This window comes from Vidua chalybeata, chromosome 1 (genome assembly GCF_026979565.1).
Source record: "Vidua chalybeata isolate OUT-0048 chromosome 1, bVidCha1 merged haplotype, whole genome shotgun sequence".
Classification (NCBI taxonomy): Eukaryota; Metazoa; Chordata; class Aves; order Passeriformes; family Viduidae; genus Vidua; species Vidua chalybeata.
Window position 1 is genome coordinate 28124607 of NC_071530.1, and position 15986 is coordinate 28140592.

At 35.0% G+C, this 15986-nt stretch overlaps 1 long non-coding RNA gene across 1 annotated transcript; it reads left to right on the forward strand.

The window, feature by feature from the left end:
• LOC128801163 (uncharacterized) lies at window positions 1–5731 on the forward strand. The gene is made up of 3 exons (XR_008435144.1): window positions 1–111; window positions 784–873; window positions 5669–5731. It is a non-coding gene; the product is annotated as an uncharacterized LOC128801163 (long non-coding RNA).
• Window positions 5732–15986: the final 10255 nt, after the last annotated feature.

The window sequence follows — 15986 nt, forward strand, 5'->3', positions numbered from 1 at the left end:
GTAACTTGACTTGAATGCTAGTAACTATACCAAGGGCTCTCTGTGAAAGTTTTAATAGGAGCATAAAAAGCTTCTTGTTTTGTGAGAGCAATCCCTTACGTGAGAAAAATGGTGAGTATCTTGCTCTGGACTGTGTGCTATTTAAAGCCAAGTCTAACATTTCAGTAGCTGATTGACTTTATTTTCCTGCCCATAATTCAAAATTAATGAAACTGCGCTTGCCTTGCATTTTTGCAAAGGTCTGGGTGTTCACTAGTCTTTCCTGTGAAAGGACTATGAATTTGGCTTGCCTTTTTCCTTTTCTAGACATTTATCTACCTTTTCCCCATCTTAGTGTTCTGAAAGCAGAATTACAGCAATTTCACCTCCTTCAGTGCCTGGAAGCTTCTCTGTGCTTTAAGCAGCTAAGTTTATAGCTCCAGAAAACTTCTCAGAAAAACTTAGCAGGAAGCTATGAAAGAAGCAGATAGCTGAGGCAAATCCAGGGCATCATCTGAGAGTGGTCTCTGAGAAAAGTAAAGCAAGCTGAGTTAAAGTCATGGGGAGGAACAAAAAGACAAGATGCTAGGTGAAGACAGTCTTCCTGTCCCTAGGAGGAACTGGCTCTGCTCAGGATGGAAATTTCTGGATTACAGGATGTGACAGGCAGGACAGCCAGTCACAGCACAGAAACAGAAACAGGGTTTGCTCAAGAAGAGGTTTGGAAACCACTGAGAGGATCAAGGATAAAACAGCTCTGGCTTCAGAGATATTTGATATTTGATGTTTTCTGTTCTTCTCTAGGTATCTTACCATAAGAGCAAAGTCCTGCGCTTCAACCTCAAAGAGTTCTAACTCCAGAACCAATACCATTTCTTAATGAGGCCACACAAGGTATGGAAATAAAATCTGAATCCAGTAAAGATTTTGAAATATTTTTTTCATTTGTATGCATTTTTCTCTTTTTGTTCAGTGTTATAGAAGAGTTGAAAGAGGTGCTCAGCTTTATTTAATGACCATATTGTTATGATCACATTACATACCCTAAGAACGTAATATGGACTCTTCACTCTTTCTGGAAAGGACAAACAAAAGACAGATTTGGTCTTCTCATCACCTTAAATGAAACAGCATTTTACTTTACTTTTGGTTCACTCTTCTACATTTGGCTTTAGGCCATCAACACCAGACTTAATTCAAAACATCAGCAAGGTTTCTGACGAGGCCATAGGGTGAAAATTTCTCACAAAAAATTAGTAAATACTTTCAAATCCAAAAAAATTAGACAAAGCTGTAAATGCCTTCCTTATGGATAATCTACAAGAGGAAGGCTGAACTTGAATACATTATTTATTCAAAGTAATCTGCTGTATCAAATAAAATAGGTTGGAAGTAGAGATCAGTAATTGTTAAAAGTAGATGCTGGCAAAGGATATGAACCCAAAGGAAAGAAGAGAAACATTCCCCGTTCATGGGAATGATTGTGAAGGAGTGCAAATTGGACAGGAGTAAATGGAGCAATGAAGGCTTTCAGTGTTGTAGCCAAAGACAGTAATTTAAAGAAGCACAAAAAAATGTTTACATTTATTGACTTTATTTCAAGGTATCTTTAAAATTCATAAGAAAAAAAATGAGAAGAAGCCTAAGAAATCATTGAAGAAGATTGTAGTCATATTAGGAGTCATGCAAGATAATCATAATAGCAGTGTACATCTGCCTACTAGTATTTTGAGCTATAAACTACGATATATATAACTTGAGATTTATCCTTAAGATAACTTTGTTAGTTTACCTAAGACCTTTTTAGTAATGGAATATTGTTCTTTCTTTTATGCTGAATAGAGAATTACGTATGACTGTGATAATCAAGATATTCTATGAGTTCTTTATTATCCATATTACAGACTTAGATTTTTCTTTGAGTGCATGTACATGCATTTCTAACAAATGGTAAAAGCATTAATTTTGTGAATATATGCTATCAGCAGAGTATTGTAAAATTTTATTTTAATAACCCAGTCAGATATTATTTCTGCTTCTGCAGTACCTGTGCTTCCTACTTTTGTTTTAGTGGATTTGAACCCCCATGGACAGAAGACAAAAAAATATGATGTCACCTCACTCATGTTTTGTTATTTGCATTGAATTCTGATTTATTCTTTAATTTTTACAATTTGTTTTATCTCTTTCCTATTTTTGAAAGTTGGGTGAAAAGTAAACATTTTCCCTCCTGCATATGCCTATATAGAAAGCAAGTACTCATTTTTATCACCATGTCTCAAAAATTTTGGTTCATCTGGGCTTGGCCAGAACTCTACAAACATCTGTCTTGCAAACAGGTTCTAGAGCACTTGGATGGGCTCAAATTTCCACAGCATTTTACTACCTGTGCTCTATCTAAATGTTTTACTCACAGCAGCAATAATCTTGTGAGCCCTGTGCTTGTTCCTGACAAACGAGCTGTCTGTTATTCATTTGACAAAAGAAATGAACTGTGTTTTGCTGTACTTCATTTCAGACACACAAATGTCTCATGTGAGTCTATCTCCATGGAGATTGTGATTCAACATAGCATCTGGAAATGCATTTTGAAACCTTATTCCTCCTTTTCTCCAGGACAATGGGCTATCCAGAATCTTGTGTTTTCTTAGCACCATTCAGCTGATCTTAAACTCCTTGCAACAAAGCTGGTGTCTTGGAAAAAAATCTCTATATGACAAATTTGGGCTACCTTCTTATTCCTCCCAATATTTTCATCATAATTTAAATAAGCAGGCATACTCACAACCCTGGGATATACCAATGTTCTCTGCTCTTGTTCATAATTTTGTATTTGCTTAGTTTTTGAAAGAGTTCTCTTATAAGAAGTGGTAACTATCTGTCTGTCTTATGGAGGGTAAGATTTCTCTGTCAGGTTATTCCTTGATTAGGTTGCATCAAGGGAAAATGAATCAGTTCTAATGATGGAAGTGGCAATGAGTGCTGCTGAGCTATAGTTTCAGTTTTTTGACAGAGTTCCTAACTTAATAAATTATGGATCAGTAGATGGGGAAGAAAGGTCTCAAAACCTACCTGAGCAGCATATGAACTGGTAGCACACTACATTGCATCTCCATTCAATAAATTAATAAATGTCCATTTCAGTCTGGTTTTGCGGTCAAGTGTGAAGAAGAAACATCATCTGTAATTAATAACTGTTAAAAAAATCCATATGAATACATGCCAGCACAAGGAATGAAACAGGGAGAAGACAAGGGTTGGAAACAATAATAACAAGTGCTTCAGAATAATGGTGAAAACTCAGACAACCAGTCTGTGAGGTGAACAGAAGCCTCCAACACTAAGCTTTGTGGAACACATCAGAGATAAAGGCCTTTTTAGAGCCATGTTGGATTCCATAGAGAAAAAATATATCATCACACAGGTTATTCCAGTGTGTCAAGTAAGGTGCAAGTTGCTTCCTCCATGTATCTGTGCATTTTCCCCACCAAGACTGTGAGTATTTGAGCATTTGTAGTTGAAAAAAAAATACAAAACCCTGTTCTTCAGTGTGTTCATAGGGGCAATATTTATATTTCAACTGTACCCAAAGTATAACAAGCACTGTCTAAATATTACTTATTTATTAATATTGAATACTACTTTCTTAATAATAAAGCCAGATAAATTTGCATGGCCACTTTTTTAGACATGGATTTTTCTGGAAGAAGGTCAGTAAAATATGGCTTCATAGAGGCTCAACAGTAACCCGAGAAAAATAATATATGAGTCAAAAACATATATCTCTAACTAGGTTTATGGATCTATGTGTCCTTTTCCCTGTGTCTTTTTTGCCTGCTTCTCTTTTCTAAGTTTACTGTACTAACAAATTACACAAAGGCAGGGTATAAGTTCAACTTGGGCACTGCATTTATCGTTTGAATTAATAATTAGCACACTCACTGGCACAATATGGGCATGGTATGGCTTGCAGAGTGAGTTCCCATCTGAGGAGTCTGCCCTCAGCAGACCAGCTGAGCACAGCCTCCCTGCTTCAGGGAGCAAGGAGCAAAGCTGGCCTCACTTATGGCTTACTCTCAGTGTTCATACTACTACAGAGGTAACTTTTACAGCCCCATTCGTGAGATATCTCATGGATTAAAACTCTTCACCCTCTCTGAAGTCCTCTGGGGGAGGGGGAAAATGTGTTATCCCCACTCCAGCAGCAAGGAGGGAAGCACAGAACTCCTGAGTGGTAGCAAAAGAAATCTCTTCACAGTGGTGAAGCTTCAAAACCTGGGAACTTTCATATGATTTTCTGACTGTCACTGATGTTGGCTAGTAAATCAGAATTTGACATCACAAAGGAAAGTTTGATTTGGAAGCCTAGTAAGAAATTAAAATCAAGCTGATTTCATATACTCAAGATTAACATTCATACTTCTGAATCCAGTGTAGACAATGATCTTTATACTGACCTATAATATTGAAAACCAGATTCAAATAATTTAGAATAATTTTGAAAATCAAGAATTCAATTGCTGCTCTCCCAAGTGCCAAGTTGACCTTTGATTGCCACAAGATTGGTGGAAAGGGACAAGTTGCTAATCAATCAGTCCCCATTATCTAAGCTTTTATTCAGTCATACAATTTGTATTAAAATTGTCAGTTTCTGATTAAAAAAAATTAATTATTTTAAGTATCTTGGTCATTGTCTTTGCTGCATTACAACAGCAGCGCTGATTTGAGTTTTAGGATTTTCTATTGAATTCAGTGGTGTTCTAAATCAACTCACCCTTTATGAAAATCCAAGTGAGCCAGCAAAGTAGTACTTGATGGGGCTTGAAAAGAAGGTTTTTTTTCAGACTCAAGGTTTCTAAAAGAAGTGATCTGCTTTGCATGTAAATTTTAATAAACTGCTGTCCAAAATCATCCCAAGAAGTTGCAGTTATTTTGCTTTTATTTGCTTGTTCAGTATTTTATGATACACACATATTAGACTGCCACAGTATGAATATTGCTCTCTTCACAATGAGGACATGGTCTCAGTATACTGGGTCTAGGAATTTTTTGCATGACTTCACTAGTAACACATTATTTCAAGTCACATTTTATCAGCTAGCTCAACAAGAATGCCAGTGACTTTCACCTTGTTCCAGCTCCCTGTAAACATAGTAATTGCCAAAATTATATTGTCTTTTATTTACTTAACAAGCAGTACTTTTCAAAATAAATAGTCTGCCATGAGCAAACACAAATGCTAGCAGTAGTCATAAGTCTTCCATGCTTTCAAACACAGCTTCTAGCTTTTTAAAAGCAGACTGAAAAAAAAAAAAAAATGGTGCGAAGAAGAGATGGCTCAGCCCATTGTCTTGCTTGAACTTTCCCCACAAATGTCCTGTTGCCATTATTCTGGGCATAGCTCCAGCCACGGGTGGGGCAATACGTACTTGCAAAGCACTAATGCTGTAATCAACCTACCTAACCTTGTCAAAGTGTATCAGACAGTTTGGTTTGCAGTGACACATTTTTCTTGCCATTAATCTGATCCTTTTCTATCAGGGATGAATGGCCACAAGAGTTTTCTAGGAATAGGTGGAAAATATCTAAGAAGCCAATACGTGGGTTTACTGTCAAGTGGACATTTGTATTTTTTGACATTGTTTTTCTGGAAACATGTGCCATCACCTTTCTCTTTTATTCTGCTTAGGTCTTGGTCTTGCACACACATTAGCACTTCATGCTGCCCATCATCTGACTAACTACTTTCAGCTCATGCCTTCTCTGTAAGTTTAGTTAGTGGATACTTTCTTGATGATTTCAAAAGTGTATGCTTGATGACTGTCTAACCTAATATATGTTTTGTGGTAGGATTTTCATCATTACTTTGCAGAAGTTTCCTGTACAGGTATGAGACAATGGAATTTCTCTTATTTTAAATCATTTTTTTTTAATTAGGAAGTATATCATCTTGCTTTAATACAAAATTAAGTATAGTTATTATTTTTAAGTACCATTCTAATTTTAGGAGCTGATAATTTAGTAAGTTAGACTGTCATAATCTGGGGAACAGGCAGAATCCTCTCTGACAGAGTTCTAAACAATTATACCTTCAAACCCATAAAAGTTATGATATGCAGTTTTCCCATTTCCCTCTATCCCATTGAGCATATATTAGCCATTCTTAGTATAAACTATTGAAATTATTCAGCCAGTTCACAGTGTTGTTTTTAAAATGAAAAATGCTATGATCTTTTAATGTCTCCAGTGTTATAATATGTACTAAATTAGCAGAACCCTGATGCTCTGATAATTTACACCACAATGTGCTATTTAAAACTGGAAACCCAGCAGGAGATTTTATTTTTATTAATTTAGTATAATTTTAAACATTACAAAAATAGCTGTCTCACAGCTTCCCTGCTGAGCCCTAGATTGTTGCCACAGCCTGTGCAATACTTTATCAGGAGAGTAACATCACTATAAATACTGCATAGTTGATTCTGGCTTCAACACAGAATACAAAAGGATGTGGAAGACTGAAGACAAGACAAAGAAAAAACAGGGTTTGCTCTGTTTTACATTTTGTCTGCCTTTTTTTCTGCCTGCTTTCTTCTATAACTTCTTTTCTTACAGGTTTTTCTCTAAGGGTAGTTGTGAATTTGTAGTCAAAGCCAAAAGACTGAAGATCCACATTGTAGTTAACTTTAGATGTATCACACAATGCTGCTGTAAGAAAATGAGTTTTACTCTGCCTCCCTTGTCTATTGCCCTGCCATTCTTGTGGACTAAACATTAGTGGAATATTACTGTTCAAGTATAACATGTATTATTAAGAGCAACCTCCTACGAATTGCAGTTTTTCAGTTTTATGTACACAACTGGCTCACATCTGCTTGCCTTTGTGTGTATTTAGTGAAATTATATCTGCCTGATAAAAAAAAAAAAGGCAACAGTCAGTTACCATATCCAACCTTTTAGCAGCATTAGGGATGTCAGATCCAATAGGCATAACATCTTTTGGCCCTTTTATGATGCTTGTCACTTCTTTGAATGAGCTGAGTTGACCAAAAACTCTTGTCAGGAGTGCCACATTCCAAGGAACCTCTGCCCCTTTAACAATGGAGGAGTCTTGGCAATGAAGCAATATTTGCTGTGCAAAAGATGTGGATTCAGGTTCCACCGTGCACTGTTCATAATGGAAGCTGGAGGGGAGAACAGACTGTGGTTGAAAGTTATTTTAAAAATATGTGAGCTTCTAAATTCAAATTCATTGTGAAACTCGTCAGTGCCTATATTATTTATATTTATTTACTGATCAATATTGCATTTTATATTACAGAAATGTATAGATTAATTTAATTTATTAATTTTTTTACTGGCTGGCTGTATCTTCTGCCTGGTTTCCAGGTAACATTCTTAAAGTAAAATGTGAAAACTGAACAAAACTCAATTCCAAATGTTTAGGCTTTACCACATGACTTTAGTAAGACAAAGCATATTTCACTGGCAGGCAACTGACTTCCTCGTAAAACTCCCATAGTTTTCACAAAAATTTTGCAACTTGACAGATCCACAGTAGAAATGCGATTAGTGCATATGTCCCCCATTTGAACAAGAGGCCCTTATATTCAAAACATTTGGTGCTTAGGTGTTAAATGCCATATAGATTTTGGTTGAGTGACATGTAGGCAATTCAGCTGTGTCTTAGCCAGGAGCTGCATGTTCGCCTTTCTGAAGCATAGAAGGCAGTCAACCCGCTTCCTTGATGAGCCACCAATTAACCCTAACTAAAGCAATAGTATTTTTCTTTGAATAATATTATTACTGACTAAAACACCCCCTCAGCTAATTAACAGGCTGTATGGACTGAGGGCTGCTAAGGTAAACATTTTCATCACTGAAATATTTGTTGTTAAAAATTCTTTCTCTGTCCCTTGTGCTGTGATGTTTACACCTGTGTACACACATACAGGAAATAACAATTCATTTGCAACTCTCTTCTTTTTCCACAACTGCCAGGAGAATGTGAGTGAGGTAAGTCATTCCAAGGATATTGGAAGAAATGAGGCATGAAATAAAAGCCTTCCTGCACTATCTGCTGATCCTCAGGAATGTAAGGCAACCTGCTGTATTAAAGAGAAGCATCCAGGCTATTAAGTAAGGCACTAGGACAGTGAGGAGTGAGTCCTGTGTGAGACACTCTCCTGAGCTGATGACATCAATGTCCTCAGAACTATTACTCCAAATTCATGATTATGAGATCTGCAAGATATCTCATGTGTTATTCTTGTTCTTGGCAATGTCAGGGGACTTAAAAACAGGATTTTACGTTATTCACTTTTTTTTTTTAGACATTTTATGAGCTGGATGTAGTCACTGACAGTGTTACAAATAATGTAGTATTGAGCAGCTTTCTGCTATTAATATTATTAGTCATACTAATTAAGTTAATCAAGTGAGTCAATCCAAGCAGTGTTGCAGCTGTTTCATGAACAAAATCTGAAGGACTCTGAATGGCTTGTACTGAGCAGTGTCCTGTAGAAAAAAGTGGGATTTTGCTACTTAACACTGGAATTTTCTTTTCACCTGGTGAAAAATTCTTGTCCGAATTAGTTACGCTGTTCACTCAGTAGGCTTGCCTGACAAGGTGACTGAGAAAAATACTGCCACAGATTGGTAGTAGAGGAGATTTTGGATTAGGAGGATTTGGAGGTCTTGCTCTGAGGACATTGCAACAGCCCTATAGAATGATAACTGAAATGGTTATAGAATGATATCCTGAAAGGAATGTTGATTTATAGGTATCATTGTCTTTCATTAAACTGCAATAGGAAAGATGACTGCAATAGTGATTGAGCCAGAAGGACTAAATTCAGGTTTAATATTGTCTTCATGTCGAACCAGAAATCTTCATCCGATTAGTCCAAGTAGCACAAGTTCTATGTATTTCAGCAATAAGATCTAACATTGCACAGTTGTTCCAAGGTACATGGAAAATATATATTTTTGTAGTCTCTTTGTTTTCATACCTTGTTCATAATACTGTTACAGAAGCCAAAATATGAGAAAATTTCTAATTTGTCTCTCCAAGAAAAAATCTACTGAAAAATAGATGTTTTTGGTGTGGAGAGCCATGTACATCAATATGGAAAAAAAGCACATATATATAAACTTAATGTTTTTCTTGTGCTGTAAAATGAGAATTTTCACAGCAGAATATGGACAGCAGGTTATGGCTTCTGCTAAGAATACTACACATGTATATACAGTTTGTGAATCCTACATTTTTTTAAAACTTGAAATTAAATGTGTTGTCTGTGACAAACATTAGATTGCAACTCTCCAAGACCAGTTAAAAATTCACTATATTTTCATGAAGAGTGTACATATAAAATAGCTTTAAAGAATCATGCTGTTGTTTGCAATAAATGATATTTTTAGTAATCTATACATAAATTACGTATTAGATTAAAGGTACATATGTTTTGATCTATTCACATTTGCTTGAGCCACAGTTTGCCTAAGACCACAGGCATTGCAAAAAATATTCTAGATATACTAAAAACTGCTTGAACCTTTTTCATTGTTTCTTAGTAAGGCACATACAGCTTTTTATTAAATTATTTTCTAAATGTTATTTTGTAAAGAAATTTAATAAAATTTACTACTCTGCAATCCATTGAGCACTTCCTAATTTAATTTTCATATTCTGCATTTCCTGGGATTTACAATTAAAATCGTGATGAGCCAGACATTCAAACTCTTACATGTGTGAGATTTTATTATTTTTTTAAGCTGAAAAATATGAGCAGGATTTTGGTTTTATAAAATATTTTCAAGTAAAAAGGTGCAAGTAAGTGAGGCATTTTATACATAGATTATGAAGTTATTACTAAGTTTGACAAACTTTTTTCTCTTCTTCTTACTTCTTTACCCACTCAATGCATTGGCAAAGTAGACTGCTTATGCCAATGCCAGATACAGTTAATAGAAAATAATAGCTCTGATCTTTTATACTCTCCGACATTGATCAAATAAAACTAAAAAATCCTATTCTCCAGAACAGACACTGTCATTAAAATTCTTGCAGATTTATTTACATAAAACTCAGCATGTTTGTAATCAAGAATGAGCCATTGTGTTCAAGAGTTAGCTCATTTTACTACCATTTTATTATGCAAAGTTCTTTGAGATCCCTACAGATCAATACATTTATTTATTTTACAGTAATAATCCTTATTTTTATTTTTCATTTAGGACACATCTTGAACCTTACAGAATATTGCCAAGTTTGTATTAATTTCTTCACCCATTTTCTAAAAGACTATGTGGTGTTGCACCACTAGCCCAGAAATAGAAGCACTCCAAACAAACCTTAGGGGTTCTGGGTCACCTGGACCTTATGATCCTGATAGATGAATTTATCCTATCCTGAACTTGGTGAGGATATTTTAACTAGTCTCTGAACTGAGGCCTTATGCACTAAAAGCAGCAAATGCAGCAATGTTTGCATTTACTCAGCCATTCAGCCAAAATCTTTCAATCAGGGCTTCAAGCAGCAGCTTGCAATTTATGTTCAAGCTTTCACCATTTTCATATACACAGAACTCTTCTCAAAGTTTTGTAGTACTTTAAATTGAAGTTCTTTTGTATGGTTTGAAAGTAGCTTATCTTTAGGCTTATATTGGAGCAATAATATACCTAGTTTATAGGAGGACATATTTAAGGATTGAGAGCCTTCTATAACTTCCACCTTACAGAAAAAAACCCTGCAAACCCAGATTTTGTAGATGTCACTAGGAGAGCATGACAAACAATTGGCTCCAAAAACCAAACAAGCACACAGGGCAGTGCAGTGCCAGAGGAGTTGTAGACTTAGAGGGCCTTGTAGTTTGGCTGCAGTTCTGAAATAAGATTTGTTACAAAAAAAGCCAGGTCTATTAATTTTCAGAGCTGTAGGTCTGCCTAGGCTCCTCTCAGCATTGGAAATCAGTACCCTGTCACTGGATTTCTGTCAGCAGTGAGTTGTTTCTCAGGTATTTAATTGGCAAGGAGAAAAATACGAGTCCCACCCACCTGATGACTGGGACAAAGGATGTCTCGGTATAACAGGATACAGCTGGTCCTCTTGGATGCAGAGCCCTGCTCATGGTAGACTGGATAGGAATGCATAATGGGAAACGGTGTCAGAATGAATAACACATATGTGCATGTCATGTTGTCTCCACTGTGGTGTTTCTAGACTTTCCAGCACTATTTCAAGGTCTGTTACAAGACATAAGTTTGCTGAGTAAAAAAAATTCAGTTCTCAAGCAATGATGGTGTATATGAGTTAGGGCCTAAGAAAAGAAGTTATAGTTTCAGGTGCAATTCTTATCAGTATTACTGACAGCAGACTGTTCTGCTTTTATTGTATTTTATTTCTATTTTTAATAATTATCTTTGAGTGGCTACTAAACTTTGCCTAGAACTTAAAGCTGATTTCAACAGAAAGGATTTGCAAGGAAGAAAATAAATTATACTATACTTTTGCTAGATTTCATCACTGAGTAGCCTTTTGATCTTTTCCAACAGACATATTTATAGCACCTACTGACAAAATGCCAATCAATTATGGAGAACAAATAAGCCAGGGAAGCAAGTGCTTTGTATTACAAGCAAAAGAACATTTTTGTCCATCGCTAATCACTGTCTCAGCCACAGTAGATTAAAAGCAGGATAGAGGACAGAGGCTTCTAATACTCTCCAAGTTTTTGAGGACTTTGCATAGAACTCAAAAAAACCCCATGAATAATAACAGCACTATCTCTTAGAGAAGTTATGATCTTTATTGTCTCTCTCAGCTTTCCATAGCCTGCTTATACACATTCTCAAGTAGTTATACTCATGTGCAATTAAAATGAAATACTAATTAATATTAAAAAAAAAAGACTGTGCTTGCTGAATATAACTCAGTTCTAATGAATTTCACAATACATTTATTCAGTGGAGAAAAGACTTTTTTTTAGCCAGCAAAATCAATTTTCTGATCTCCGAATGGACATTTTATCCTCTTCTCTTCTCTTCTCATTTTATGGTGGCATCATGAATTTTACAGACAGCTTGGTTAATCAGCAGAGTGCTTCAGAAGAGAGTTTCCTCAGCTAAATGTAGTTACTATTTCTCTTTAAACATCCATGTTTTAAGTTCCTGAATTATAATTTTGAACCTAACATTCCTACAGTATCATTGTACTTACAGTATGGAAGAGGCTAAGGTAGCGTTAATTATTTCAGAGAATACCACAAGTGGTTCAGACTACAATTTATGTGGACTATATTGGGTTATTTTTATAAAAGTTACATATATGTTATTAATTTTGTACCTCAGTATTCCTGTGCCCTTGCTGTCACTTTCCTTCTTTCTGAAGTTTTCTTTCTGAAATTTCAAATTGTGTTATGGCAGACTGAGACATCTAAATTATATTCCAGGTGTCAGTGGTCTTCAAAATAGGAAGTATTCTGAAATATGTGTTTCCATTTGTTGCCGACTTTAACTTTTTTGGGTTTGTTTTATTTTTGTTTGTTAGTTTGTTTTACTGTTGATTTACTGTTTTTACTTGTTTTACTCTGATTTACTGTTGAATGCTGGTATTTATACTGGTCTGCTTGATATAAGCATTTACATTAAACTATTATAAGAGAAATTGCTCAGTTGAAAAGAAGGGAGAAATATTCCTGTTTGAGAGCATCATGATAAAATGATTACACATGCTCACATAAAATGAAGGTTTATGTTATTCTGTCTCTGATAAGTTTAGTACTTCTGTAACTGTCACAGAGGGTAAGATAGAAATCTTGTTAATTGTCTAGAGAACAAAAGTAATCTCATATATTCTGGAAGTCTTCAGTGATATCTGTGTCACACAGCAGAATAATCTTATGTGACATGGATTAAGGTGTACAGTGACTCTTTAGCTAAACTAGAAACATGCTCTGAGTTAAAGTCTTAACAACTGATGATGAAAACATGCTAGCACTTCAGAAGATTGTTCCATCTTCTACTACTCTGTATTTCCTTAGTTTTCCCTATTGTGAATGAAAATTAAGGAACTAAGTTTTATCTGAAAAAAATATAATTATTTTCAAACACTTTATATCCAGTTTATCTATTTATATATTAAACAATATTCTTGTTCTGTTGTCAACATTACTGAGCTTATTTATACTAACGCATCACAACTATGTAGTACAAAGCATAAGCTGTATATTGAAATTATGTATTATGTAGATACCAGCAATGTTTATTTTACAGGGGTTTTGGTGTCCTTTTTTTCTTCTGTGAGATTGGAATAAAGAATGAACACTTTGGTTTACAATCTAATTTGGGGGAAATGAGAAGTGATGAAATGTCATGAAAAGAAAACAAACCTCTGAAATAAAGCAGAACTATTACACAACACAAAATAACTCCTTCTCTGTAACTCGTAAACAACACTAATGTCCATTCCTATTATTCACTAATAACTGACATTATGGCTGTGCTTAAAGTCAAGCGTGTCACTATTGCAGCAGTGTGGACACCTGTTGCTCCTCACCCTGTAATTCCTCCACTATGCTGCCTTGAAAGAGGGATCCTGACTCTTTTGTCCACCTCAAATCAGCAAAATTGCCACAAGATGGGAGAGGAGTTTGCTGAGCAGAAACCTCGAGAACAACTCAATTCACACTGAAAGTAAGAGTGTAAGTGTCAAAAGAGAAAGGGCTCGAGCTGGCTTCTGTCCCCTGCCCTGCGATCTTTTCCTGAAGCACAAATAATACTTTTCCAGGCAATGGGATGGAAAGGGCAGCCAGGCTATAAGTGTGCTCCAAGGAAAATGCAAATATAGCCACTGTGAGGAAAACCTGGTTGAAGCTGACACTTCTCCAGGCAGATTGCTCAGCCCAGTCAAGAGTCAGCTGAAGAATAAGAAACAAAAGTCCCTGACAAAATCTCTCTCAATCCTATCAAGTAAGACACAAATCCGTAATACTTACAAACTGCAGTGACACCATTATAAAACAATGGCATCGAACAGCAATATCCAAAGCTTCATGAACACAGTTTACAATGTCTATAGCACACTATTGCAATTGCAGATGACCCATATAGCAAAAAGTGAAAACAGGTTTCTTTTTATACATTTAGGTTGTAGGTAACTATTGGTCAAATCGGTTTGATTTACATGAATTTCCAAGGTATCAGCCTCAGAAATCATAAATCTCAATAATGCATAGGTGATGGAAACACTTCTGTGCCTTTGAACTGTTTTTTGCATTTGAAACTTCCATGAATACATTTCCAATCTCTCTCTCAATTTTCTTTGATATCTAAAAGAAAATTTAGATATTTAGATAATGATTTAATTAATGGAAAAATATTTCAAAATTCTGTCCTTTTCAAATCAGTATTAATGCTTTTATTTACTTCAATAAAGTAATTATTTTACCCTCAAAATTATAATCATTCTACATTCTCCCAAATCAGCTTGTGGAAATAATTTCTAAGATTACTTCTTTTCCTCCTTTAATTATTTTAGGAATGGTTTCATAATAACTATACTTTCACAGCTGCAAGAAAACATATATGTTTCATAGTCATTAAAGACTATGCATTAGTCTTTAATAAATAACTCATTTTCTGCTCACTGGAAATTGTGGCTCTGTCCTATAAGATATACAAAACTTAGACTTGTGTTTTGGGGTGAGATTTTTTGCATGTGTGTTTTGCTTTTTAAAAACCATGAAAAATAGAAATCTATGTATCTGATGAGCTGTAAGTGCTTGTGTCTCTTGGAAGTTTGTATGTATTTTTTATTTATTGAGTAAATGAATTAAAAAGTTTCTGTTAAAAATTTTATTGGTGGAAACCAGAAAATATGGACATTTTCTCTGTGTCATGATTAGATTTCACAATTGCCTTTTGAGAAGTATATGTAATACAATACTTACCTTCACTTTGTGATATTTATTTGTGGAGTATAATTTTATAGGATATTTTCTTATAAAACAAATTCCTGTCAGTAAGGCTTTTGCTTAAAAATAGTAATAACTAACCCTTGTGTCTCAGTCAAATTGATTTTTCTGATGAGAACCTTGGAAAAAGTTGTTATTATTTTTTAATCCATCACACTGACACTATATGAGAATAAATCAATGCTGTAGTTTTAGTTTATTGTATATCTCTTTTTCATGGCCCTTCATTTTGTTCATTTCTCACCAAAGAACAACCAGTTGATCAAAATTTATTAGCTAGTGTTGATCTCTTTGGATCTAGTTAGAAACTGTGGTCTCCTACCTTGGCCATTTAGTGAAATTTTCTATGTAGCTGACCAGAAATACTATTATGTTTGAGAATTTGCATCTACTTTAGTGTTCCCCTAAATTTAAGGGCTTAAGAATAAGTTTTAGACTTCCTGTATTGCTATTAAAGGAGAATGAAGGTCCTGTTTAATTTATTAAAGATGATGGACTTGCATTATTATTAGAGTAGTAGTATTTTATATAAAAGCCAAAGGAGGATGTTCATTTATAAGGCAACTTTTCCCAGAATTTAAATTGGTGGTAACAGATAATGGACAGTTAAAATGTGGTATTAGTCACCACTTAACATCATGAGCTATGGCTGAAGTAGGTGAACACCTCTGAGTGCTAAATGATCCTGATCCTGGAGTAGATGATTGAAGAAACACATACTCAGATTGGACTCTGCAGATACGAAGATATGGCAACGTTCTACATTTAGTGTAAAATAATAAGGCAGTCCTACAAGTGGATGATTGACAAATTATATGATTTGACTCTTACAAACCAAAAGCAGGAAACACTGAAAACTATCTTGCCTATCCATCAATTTAATAATCCCTGTATTTTCCTTTACTGATACTGAGTGACTAAGGATGATAATCTTTCCACTCCTCTGATGGGCAGAGATGTCATATCTTATTTTCTTAATACAAATGTTTCTGAAATAGGATAGTTTTTACAGAAATTGCCCTTATTTTAGAA